At 42.1% G+C, this 12,325-nt stretch overlaps 1 pseudogene; it reads left to right on the forward strand.

The window, feature by feature from the left end:
* The first annotated feature begins 10,350 nt into the window (after positions 1-10,350).
* On the forward strand, positions 10,351-11,461 carry LOC118855964 (annotated as a pseudogene).
* The last annotated feature ends 864 nt before the right edge of the window (positions 11,462-12,325 follow it).

Here is a 12,325-nt window from a genome sequence, read left to right on the forward strand (position 1 = left end):
TTCTCCATACTTAACTTACATTGTATGTTGAGTATTTTTCTATTTTCCACTTTGGGGAGACACTTCATCCAAGCCAAAGCTAAACTTAAAGTGATTTTTCCCTGGGGATATAGGGTGGGGATGTAAAAAGTCAGAGATTTGAGGGAAGAATTTACCAACTCTCTTGAGGAGGTGGATCCTCTTAGGTCTGAATTCCATCTACCCATGCATGCAGGCCTCCAGAGCTGAGAGCAATCCTTTAATGAAGAGGATCAAGATGAGCATAGCAGTCTCCCTGGGCTGAGCAGTATATTGTGTTGTTATATCAGTAATTATTACTTTGCAAAGAGCTTTATTCACAACAACTTCATGAGTCAGGGAGTATAAGTAGGATTTTACAGATGAATAAATTAATTTTTTTTAATCTGAGTAAATGTTTTTATTCAAATGCAATGGAATCTTCTCAGCAAATGGCTGTTGTGACCCCAAGGAAGATTGTTTCACTAATCAGCCCTTGTTTATCATGTGCCAGCCACTTTGGTGATGAGAGGTGTTGTGTTTGGTTTCGTTTTCATGCATTTGTCTTCTTCAAGTGTGCTCATTTTGAAGTATAGTTAGGTAAAGCTGTGTTCATTCATGTTGGGCTTGTTCCTGCAATGAACTTGCTTTGTTACCTTGGACAGGCCACTAATCTTCTTGCTGTTTGGTTTCATTATCCATAAAATGAGGGCACTGGACCTATGTCCCTTCTTGGTCTCAAAGGGGTTTTTAGTTTAGTATGACCTTTGGTTTCACTCCTGACCTCACAGGGTTGTTAGAAGAACAAAGCTTCCTAAAACCTTAAAGTATTATTGACAGGATCATTACACTGAAAATTGTCATTGGAAGCCTCCTAAAAAGACAGGTCTCTTCTGTATACGGATTGCTCTAAAGAGAATTAGATCTTTATCTGATGAGTCTTCAGTTTTGCAGTGAAGGCCCCTTCAGGTCATTACTTCAAACATCAACCTTGATTGTATCATGTGTCCATATTATGGTGTATCCAAGTGGGAATAGAGAACATGGCAGAAGTCTGGGAGACTGGGGAACAGACCATAAATCATAACTTTAGGATGATAGGTTTCACTTGATCACAACCATGCCTAGGCCCATGTTTATGTCTTCAGATTTCCTTTTTACTCTTTTGCCTTATGCCTGCCTGATTTGTTTTCTTAATAGCATTAGTGTATCTTTTTATGTCTCTCTTGAGTTTTGTATTTGGAGATCAAATTTTCCATTGAGTTCTGGCCTTTTCATCAGGAAAGTCTGGAATTCCCTTATTTCGTTGAATGTCCATCTCCTTGCCTGAAAAATTATACTTAGTTTTGCTGGGTAGTTGATCCTTGGTTGTAGTCCCAGCTCCTTTGCCCTTCGCAATATCATATTCCAATTTCTCCTGTCTTTTAATGTGGAAGCTGAGAGATCCTGCGTGATCCTGACTGTAGTTCCATGATATTTGAATTGTTTCTTTTTGGCTGCTTGCAGTATTTTCTCCTTGGCTTTGTAATTCTGAAATTTGGCTATAATATTTCTCGGTGTTTTCAGTTTGGGATCTCTTTCAGGGGGTGATCGGTGAATTCTTTCAATGACTATTTTGCCCTCTGGTTCTAGGACCTCTGGGCAGTTGTCTTTGATAATTTCTTCGAAGATACTGTCAAGGCTCTTTTTTTCATCGTCGATTTCCAGTAACCAACAACTCTTAAATTGTCTCTCCTGGATCTATTTTCCAGGTCAGTTGTTTTCCCAATCAGATATTTCACATTTTTTTTTCTATTTTTTCATTATTTACATTTTGTTTTACTTCTTCTTGGTGCCTCCTAGATTCATTAGCTTCCACTTGCTCAACTCTAATTTTTAATGAGTTAGTGTTTTCATTTTGCTTTTGAGTCTCCTTTTCCAATTGGTTGATTTTACATCTCAGGGTGTCATTTTCTCTCTTTAGTTTCTGAATCTCCATAGCAATTTTGCCAATCTTATTCTTTAGGGACTTGATTTCAGCAGTGGATTTTTTTTTCCATATTTTCTTTTAGCTCCCTAATTTGGTTTTTAAAATCCTCCTTTAGCTCTTCCAGCAATGCTTTTTGGGCTGGAGACCAGTTCACATTACCTTTTGAGGTATCAGATGTATCTATAGTGTCATTGCTGTCCTCTTCCAAATTGGTATTTTGATCATGCCTGTCTCCATAAAAAGAATCAATGGTCCTCGGTTTTTTTGTGTTCTTCTTCATGTTGGTTAGCCTTTTCCTGGCTTTACAACAAATTTCTGCCTTTGGGCCTCAGGGATCTCTGTCCCAGCTTTCTTATTCTGGGGATTGTGAGTCTAGTTGTTGTCTTTGTGAATTATAGCCTTCAGTTTCCTGAGGTGTGGGGGAGGGGTCTGGCTCCCTGATGTCTCTTTCCTAGGGGTGCTCTCCAGCCCTGTTGCTCTTCAGCAATAGTCTCAGCTCTTTATTGTTTGAGCTTGTGTGGGCACTTCCCCTAGGGGAGCAAGATTACATGTAGGCTCCTGGTGTTGACCCCTGCCAGCTCTGCCCCTCTGGGATTAATGACGGCAGTCTGTGGAAGCAACAGAGGCAGCGGCAAGGCCACTGGCCGTGAAATATCAACTCCTGAGGCTTGCAGCCCAAAGGTATGAAATGCGGATTCTTGAACTTCCAGGAGACATAATGGCCAGGTAAACGGCTCTAATCCCTCCCCCACCTCACCCAGAGAATTCCTCGGAAAAAAAAAAAAGAATGCTGGAACAGAGGAGATAGAAGTGGAGCCTCAGTGGCCAAATAGTAGAAGTTCGTGAATAAATTAGTTTTAAGAAAAGATTAAGTGACTTGCTCAAAGTCACATAGCTAGTACATGACAGAACACAGACTCTAACCTAGGCCTTTCTATCTTCTTTTATTGACTGTGTGAATATGGAAAAGTCACTTTTGGGGGGCATCATTTTTCTTCACTGCAAGATAGAGGTAAACTACACAACCTCTCAGGGCTTTTCCAGCTTTATACCTATGGTTCTGACTACTTCTGATTTCTTAGATGGTAACAAAGCAAGAAGAGCTAGTGAATTATTTTCATGGATTATTTCACTTCATAGGGCACCTTGTTTCAGAAATAACGTATATTCCGAAAAGTATCACTTGTGCACACGTGTTTTCCACTCAACTGAACAGGAATAGTGTGAGAGCAGTTAATTATATCCCTTCACTTCATGCTAATTTTTTTTCATTAAACATAATATTTTTTCTGTGTCCCTATCCCACTTTGCTTATATAATATATAGTGAGTTCCAGAATAAACCAGGTAATTTTGCCATCTAAAAGGTATGAGCTGTTTCTGTTGAGCTACACTGATTTAATTTGGTTAGCTTGAGCTCTACTGTAAGTAGATTTGCTGTTGGGGACATAAATAATACACATACACATACACACACGTGCATATGTAACACTGGTAGTGTTGCTGTGGAGAGTGGAGTTGCCTGGCCAGTATTAATCATTTATTTTCCCTCCTCTTTTTTGAAAAGTGGCTGAGCAGAATCCTTTTCAGGCCTACTCTGTCTCCTCCCTGGGAACTGACTTGTCTAGGGTGTGATATTTATTTCCTTACTTCCCTTTCCTTCCCATGCTCCTCCTCTCTGAAGATTTAATTAGCCACGCCCCTTTACAACAATTAAATCACTTTAAGTACTAGGGCCTCAATCTCATGTAATCTCTTTCTCTGCTATTTTGTAGGAGTTTACATAAGACAAAAAGTTGTCAATATAATTATACTGTCAGTGTCCTCAGTTAAAAAAAATTCCCAACAATTGGACAGAAGTTTAACTCTCTACTCAAATTTAAATTTTGTATATTTTCAACTAACCTCTGGCTTCCTCCATTCCCCCTCTCTCACACAATATAAGACTTTATGAAAGACCTAGAGTTTTTTACATATGAAGCAAAAGCAGAATACAGAAAGCATTTAGATAAAAGAAGTGAGAATATTAACAGTATCTGTCATGGTTCAGCAGCAAGCACCTGCTGAGACAAACACTGGAAGGAGAAGTTGGAAAAACAGGAATTTTTGGAATTTCTCTCCATTCATTGTTACTATTATTTGATGGGTATTTCATAGAATAGGTGACTTGGAAGTATTCTGATGAAAAAGCTAGAGCTGAGTTGAATTACTGAAATTTAGACATAGGAGAAAAGAGAAACAGAAAGAGGTAAATACAATTGAGAAGTAAATACAACTGGGGCTAAATTTTGATCAAGTACTTATAGCCTGATAGCAGCAAAAGAGATCCTTCAGAATTATACTATCTTCCGGGAATATGGTGGGAATAAAGAAAGACAAATTTTGGAGCCCCCTGAAGTTAGGGTATATAGCCTTGTGTTTCAGGTCAGATATGACTCAGTATAGTCTGGTGGTTCACCCCAACTAATCAATAAATCAACAGAGAAAGCTATGCCCTAAGGGATTTTCCTATAATGGTACTGCAATATTTGGACCACCCCCTAAACATTTTTAAATGAAAATAGTACTTTTGGCTATTGAATGAAAGGTAGATGACACCATACAGGAATCTCTTGTTACTGGTTAAGAAAATAAAGTCATACTTCTTGTATAGAAAGAGCAGTTTTTCCAGTAATGAACTCAGTTCAGCAGGAGGCCAGCCAAGTGGTGGAGGACTAGAGGGTCAGGTACAACTTGATGAGGCAGGCCCTTACACTCCTCCAACCCATCCATCCATTCATCATGTCACCAGAGAGAAAGGATCAGTAGTAGACAATGTGTCTAAGGAGTTAGTAGCCCCAAGGAATATAGGATACTTTATGCCAAAGAAGAATGCTGCTTAAGAACTGAAGAAATGTTATCTAGTAACCAGGAGTAGGGAAGTTACCATTTTGGCCTAATGTGTTATCTATACAGGTGCCTCACTAGCGCCATAAGCGCAACCTTCCCTTGGTTGTATGTCTTTGTACAAGAGGGCACAAATTGTTCAGTTGTTTCAGTCATTTGGGGTTTTCTTGGCAAAGGTACTTTTCTTCTCTAGCTCATTTTATGGATGAGGAAACTGAGATAAACAGGGTTAAATGACTTGCCCAGGGTCACATAACTAGCATTTGAGGATGGATTTGAACTCTGACCCCAGGTTTAGTGGAGATTTTTTGGTAGCAACCATTCTTACCACCTGTTTGGTAAATACTTCTTCTAAAGGCTAATTAAGTCTGACTGCTCAACAATGGGATATTATTGGAGGTTCGTGAGCTGTATTACTAGAAATGCACCCTCTGGGTGGAATTCAAACTTTGACAGTAGTAGCATTCAACTTCTGAGGGAGCTGGACCTCCAGCGTGAATGAGATTGGGGGAAATAGCCCAGAGAAAGGTGTTTTAAGAGCATGAAAAAGATACTCGACAAAGATATATACTGGTTCAGATAGCTACAGCACCCCCTCCACACCCCAGTCTTCCACCTAAAAATATATCTGGTCAGAAATTTACCTTATTTTGGAGAGGAGAAGGAGAAGGAGAGGGGGGGAGAGGACGAGCTGAGTTACCCAACCAGCGGGTCTACTCACAGGTTGTGTTTGTCCTTCGTTTTCGAGGACCATGACTTGCAGTTGACTTTGATTTGAGTCAGGGAGGGCTGTGCAAGGTCACCAACCTCACACTCTCCTCCAGAGCCATCTGGATCCAGTAACCAGATATTCATCAGGATGACTGGAGATGACCCAGGTTGCAATGGGAGACCCTGGCCCTTTTAGGCTAAGGCCTTTTCATTTGATGGCCAGAAGCTGCCCACTTAACTTGGGATTTACTGGCTACATTTCTTTCTATCTCTCTCTTTATCTCCCTTCTTCCCTCCCTCCCTACCTTCTTCCCTCCCTCTCTTCCTACCTTCTTCCCTCCCTCCCTCCCTACCTTCTTCCTTCCTTCCCTCCTTTTCTTTTTTTCTTTCTTTCTTTCCTTCTTTCTTTCTTCCCTTCTTTCTTTCTTTCCTTCTTTCTTCCTTTCCTTCTTTCTTTCTTTCCATCTTTCTTTCTTTCCTTCCTTCCTTCCTCCTTTCTTTCTTTCTTTCTTTCTTTCTTTCTTTCTTTCTTTCTTTCTACCTTAAACTCAGTTCACTTGGCAGCTCACAGATTGGACCACAATAGGTCCCTGCCCAAGCTCCACTTAATGGCTGTATTTTGGGCCCTCTTGGTTTACAGTGAATGTCAGTGGTAACTTTCTCTTTGGAGCAGCAAACCTCAGGGTCTTCCCCTCCCAGCTTGATTTTTTTTCTGATTAAAGGGGCCATCTCTGACTCACTTCTTAAAGAGGACTGTTCACTGAATGACCTTTACCTCACTCTAAGTGAGTACATGAAAAGGCCTTAGCCTGAAAGGGCCAGGATCTTCCATTGCATCCTAGGTCATCTCCAGTCATCCTGATGAATATCTGGTTACTGGATCCAGATGGCTCTGGAGGAGAAAGTGAGGCTGGTGACCTTGCACAGCCCTCCCTCACTCAAATCAAAGTCAACTGCAAGTCATGGTCCTCGAAAACGAAGGCCTCTTCAAAAATGAAGGACAAACAACAACAGTATCTGGTCAGAAAGTATTAGATTAGAAGGTTGTGTTTGTTCTCACAGCCACCATCAAGACTAAGGGGCAGTGACTCCTCATGGGCTTCAGGCTCTAGTCCCATGGACCAATCTTGTCTTTGAGACAACATTTCTGTCTTTAAGAGAAAAATTAGCGCGGCTTATGTGGCAAGACTTTAAGCATCTCGGAAGCTGTATCAATAGTTAGAGCCCTAGTCCCCTGGACCAAAGAAGTCCCTAGGACACCTTCCTTGCTTTTAGGTAAAAACAACTATCCTGGCCTAGACAGCAGGGATCCTTGTGGTTATTGCTCTTACCACATGTTCCTTCTCTATGCCTATTGAAAGGGTGCTTCCCCTCAGGCAAAACCAGTAAAATCTGTGATAAGGAACTCTGAAATACCAGTGTATATAACTAGTCCTCTATGTATCATTTGAGGTGCAAAATGATAAGTTTAGTGGACGGAACACTTGACTTGGACTCTGGAAAAACTTATTTCTAATGCTCCTTCAAATTCTTACTATCTGAATGATACTGGGCAAGGCACTTAGCAGAAAAACAAAGACAAACAGCCATATTACCTTTCTTGAAGAACAAGTCAAGAGAGTTTTACCATGGGTGTGGTGCCTTGGGAGTTTTTCTCAAGCCATTTTATTGTAAATTACTGTAGCCAGGAAGCAGAGCTTATAGGCTTACAACTACGCCATGGCGTGCTATTGTTCCCAGTATTTAAAAGATACTCTTCAACTAAAATAAGAAATCATCACCTTGGTTGGAGAAATAAATGTCCTTGTTTATATCATCCATTTTGAACTCCTTGGTTATCCATTGTTGTTTCTCGTTTATGAATTTTGATGAGAAGTCCAGAGAGGATATGTTCCCCGCTGACTTGAGAGAATAGCAGATACCAGAAACAGGAAAGGAAGGCCATTAAAATATGGCTAAGAAAATACCTCCCTTTAAAAATTAATGACAATGATAACTATCCTGAACACAGCACTTCAGGCACTTTACAAGAATTATCTCATTTGATCCTCACAACTCTTCAAGGTGGGTGCTATTGTTATCCCTATTTTACAAATGAGGAAACTGAGGCTGGGGAAGATAAGTGACTTGCCCAGGGTCACACAGCCAGTAAGTGTCTAATGTAGGATTTCCACTCTGGTCTTTCTGACTCCAACCTGGCCCTCCATCTTCTATACTACTTAGCTGCCTCATAGACTAAGTCCTGTAACACCCCTGTAATTTTGTCTCTTAAAGTTTATTAAAATTGTGGTGAAGTGTGTGGTTTGGATTCAGAGAACTTGGGTTCAAATCTTATATTTGCCAGTTTTTAAATATGTGACCTTAGACAAATCTCTGAGCTACAGATTCTTCATCTGTAAAATCAGAAGGCTGGACCAGATGAATGCTTTGGTTCTTTCAAGTTCTAAAAATTAGAGAGCACTAAAAATCTATCCAGTTAAACCTTGTGGTGCTTTTAAAAAAGGAAACTGTTTTATTTTGGCTGCTCTGGTCGTTTCTTAGCATCACAGTGAACAAAGGCTGGAAAGAAGGAAGTTTGGAGAAGGAGGAAATGGAAGAAGGAAGGGGTATAGCCTATAGGTAAAGATATAGGAGGTGGAAGAGATTAGCTCACAGTCTTCTGTTGTGGTTCAGTCATTTCAGTAGCGTCTGACTCTGTGACCACGTTTTCTTGGCAAAGATACTGGAGTGGTTTGCCATTTCCTTCTCATTTTACAGATAAGGAAACTGAGGCAAACAGGTTTAAGTGATTTGCACAGGGTCACACAACTAGTAAGTGTCTGAGGTCTGATTTGAACTTGTTTTCCTGACTCCACTCCCAGTTCTGTCTACTTTGCCACCCAGCTGCCCATGAAGCAGCTAGCTGCTTCTACCACCAAAAAACCAGTTGATACAATGGAAAGAATGCTGCATTTCCAGTCAGAGTACCTGGGTTTGAATTCTGGCTCTGGCATGTACCACCAATGTAACTTTGAGTTAATCATCTAATCCACCTGGGCCTCAGCTTCCTCCTCTGTTCAGTGATGGAGTTGGACTATATGACCCTCATGTCCTTTGCGTATATCACTGCAGAATCCTAAAATTTCCTAGAATCCCTGTCCTCATGAACCCCTCCAGGCTTGGAGGTTATGACTCTGAGATCATCCAGCCTTCAAGGAAGAGGGAGCTATGTGAGAAGCATGGATGATGTTGACATAGTGAGAAGTCCTGATTAGCTTGTTGTGGTCATGAGAGAAAGAGATTTGGGATGGAGTGGTATGTGCTGGAGGGGCTGGAAAATTGGAGCTCTAGTAATCTGAAAGAAAAACAGTTCCAGGGCACCTGCTGTGAGATTTATGGCAGTGTTACATCATTTGGAAACTGTTTCTGTAGTCAGTTTAAGAGTTACATGATACTGCTTAGTTTGGATTGACTCTATTTAATTGAAGGCTGATAGCCTGGGGTGGGGCGGGCCATGGTTTCACTCAAAGGTAGAATATTATTAAGCATCTTGCCATCCAGGAAACACCCACTTTGAAATCACTGATGCCACTAAGAAATACTTTACATGTAAGTCAGTGAAATGGGGAACTGGTCCATGGAACAGAGTTTCTAATTTGTTTCTTGCCAACAGCATGATTAATGAACTTGTAAAACAACCTATCAGCCTACTATGATGCATAGTTAGCCCTGTAATAGGAGGCCATGGTGGGATCTTATTTGGATTAACATTCAGGTCTGTTAAGACTATAAATTACTTTCTTGCTAGGGGGGGAAATGAACTTTTCCTGCTTATCTATATTAAGCTATTCAAAGCCTGGTTTCCTGTACTCTATCGATTCTTGGGGCACTTTATTAGCCTCCCAGGATGCATCTACTTGTCATTAATCTAATTAAAAGTAGCTTCTTTTAATCTCAGAGCTACTCTCCCTCTTGGGTAACTTATGCAGTGGTTGGAAAATGTCAAAGTAGGACTTGGGTATCGAAATTAATTTTTTTTTAACTTGCCCACTTATTTGACTAGAAAAGTATGAGGGATGATCTCTACCCATCTTATAAGTTCTGCATAGAAGCCTAAAGTCTAGACTGAAATTAAGTGTTATAAGACAGTTATGCTCTTTGGTTCTGGTTGGCCACCTTTTCATGGAGATCTTGATCACCTGGGCAAAGAGAGCCTTGAACTGATAGCAAGCATTGTCATTGTGCGGCATCCAGTGAAAATATCCATCATGTAGCACCTGTCTCTGAATAGTGTCCTAGAAAATACTGTATCCAGAATTGGACCTCACCTTTGAGAAGCTTCCAAACTTTGATATATGACATTGACAGACATAAAACACGTAGAGATCATAGGATTAATGTTGGCCTAAGATGGCAAGTGAGGGAGATGTTCTAGATATAGTTTACTTAGGTTTTAGCAAATCCTTTAATAAAGTGTTTCCTTCTGTTCTTGTAGAGAAGACAGAAAAATGTGGATGATACTACAATTTAATGAATCCCAAAGTATTTGGATGACCACATTCAATATGGAGCTGCTAGTGGTTTCATGTCCACTTGAAAGGGGATCTTCAGAGAGTTTTACCTACCTGTATTTTTTAACATTTTTTTGTCAATGACTTGGAAAAAGGCAAATATGATACGAATCTTAGAAGGATAGTTAAAGCTATGAATGATAAAGCCAATATCCAAAAAGGAACAGGGGTTCTCAAATAGTATGTCATTGGCACACTAGTATATGCAGAGTGGGCGCTGTACCACCCAGTGCAGGCCATGGAGCTGAAATGGTTCTGCAGCGCCCAGTGGCCGCTCGTGTGCACCACCAGCAAGGGGCTGTGGGCCCGTGCCTCAAGCACCACGTAGGGAGGGTTGAGGAGCGGGCAGAGGAGCTGCGAAACAAAATAGTGGACCAGTGTAAGAAGCTGCAGCTACTGGGTGCTGGCATCACCAAATACATGGCTGAAGTCTTGCCTTGGAAAAACCAAAATGCAGTCACCGTGGCTAATGGGGCCCATGAGGTAGTGACTCAGCAGCTGAGCCTGGTGAGGAATGTGTGTGAGACAGAGGAGCTGCGGCCGCTGGAGCAGGTACATGCAGAGGAGGAGCGAGCCCACCAGATGTCCCATTGGACAGAGGCCTTACAGAAGCTCGGCACCACCCGCACCAAGCTAGTGGGCATGCTCACTGATCTTGATGACCATAGCCTTATTCAATCAGAACAAGAGATTTTTGAGAGGACTGAGGAAGCTGAGGGAATCTTGGATCCTCAGAAATCACAGAAGTTGAATTTCAATCAGAAATGTGTGCTGAGCCCATTACTGACCCAGCTCTGGGCATCATCTGTTCTCTGCTACCTCTCAGGTACTGAGGAAATTCAAGTGGACGAGAGGACCATCAGTCCCTTTCTCCAGCTGTCAGACAGGAAAACCCTTACCTTCAACCCCAAGAAGTCCAAGGTCTATACAGATGGCCCAGAAGCTTTGACCATTGGCCCAATGCCCTGGTCTCAACCTCCTTCCAAGGTGGGCTTCATGCCTGGATGGTGAATGTAGAGAACAGCTGTGCTTATAAGGTGGGAATCTCCTCGAGCCAGCTGCCTCTCAAGGGTTCTGGCAATGATACCCGCCTTGGCCACAATGCTTTCTCCTGGGTGTTCTCCTGCTATGACCAGGAATTTCATTTCCTGCATTGTGGCCAGCACCAGCCTTTGGCACTGTTGCACTGTCCAGACCACATTGGGGTGTTATTGGACTTGGCAGCGGGTGAGCTGTTGTTCTATGAGCCCAGCTCAGGTGCCCGCTTGTGTTCCCACCACAGCCAGTTTGAGGGTCCTATCTTTCCTGTCTTTGCTGTGGCTGACCAGAATGTCTCCATTGTTCAGTGATGGACTTCTCTCACGATGCCCTCCCCAACGCACCCTCAACATCATGATGCTAGGTTTCCCCATGGTGCATGCCCAGTAGCCATCACCCAAGGCAGATAGTAGTGGGAAGATGGAACTGAGGTGGGTTTCAAATCTGGGTCCTACCTTTCAGGTACTTGAATGTTGGTGAGGAGCCTACCCTCTTCCCAATGTACCACAGGTCTCTTCCCTAGCATCCATTCTTAAAGTACCCGATATGGGAGCACAGGGAAAGGTGACAAAGGAATAATGGAAAGAAAATTGGACAGGGTGTCAAATGCCTAGGTTCTAGTCTCAGCTCTGCCACTGACTCGTTGTGAGATGCTGAACGAGTTGTTGGATCTCTTTAGGCATCAATCTCCTCATCTCTAGGGGCAGATGAACTGAAGGGATCATTAGCTGTCACCTTCTGTGTACAGACTTTACTGGCAATTATTTTTTTCTGGTTTCCCTGGCAGTGATTGCTTGTGACTGCCAGGTCTATGTTTATAACCCCTTTTCTTCTGTTCAGGGACTCACCAGGGTCCATTGTCTCACCTTCTAGATGCAGGGTGCTCCTCAGACCCCTATATCCTAGGCTTAGTTAGGTAGGCTCTCCTACCAGGTGCTAAATTTAGCTGAGGTTCTGGGCCAGTCCTGATGAGAGCCGCTGGTAGCTGCTGGCTTTTCCCAGCCTACCCATTCTCTAAGGCTGGGGGTTGGGCACCTGAATAAGGGGCTTGAGAGGGGAAAGAGAGGAAGCAGGGATGCCTGATGGCAGGGCAGGTTCTTGAGAAGGTGCCTGGTTGTAGGGAACATTTAAATTATTAATAGGCTTCGAAAAAAAAAAACAAAAAAAGAAAGAAC

Source organism: Trichosurus vulpecula, chromosome 7 (assembly GCF_011100635.1).
Source record: "Trichosurus vulpecula isolate mTriVul1 chromosome 7, mTriVul1.pri, whole genome shotgun sequence".
Lineage (NCBI taxonomy): Eukaryota > Metazoa > Chordata > Mammalia > Diprotodontia > Phalangeridae > Trichosurus > Trichosurus vulpecula.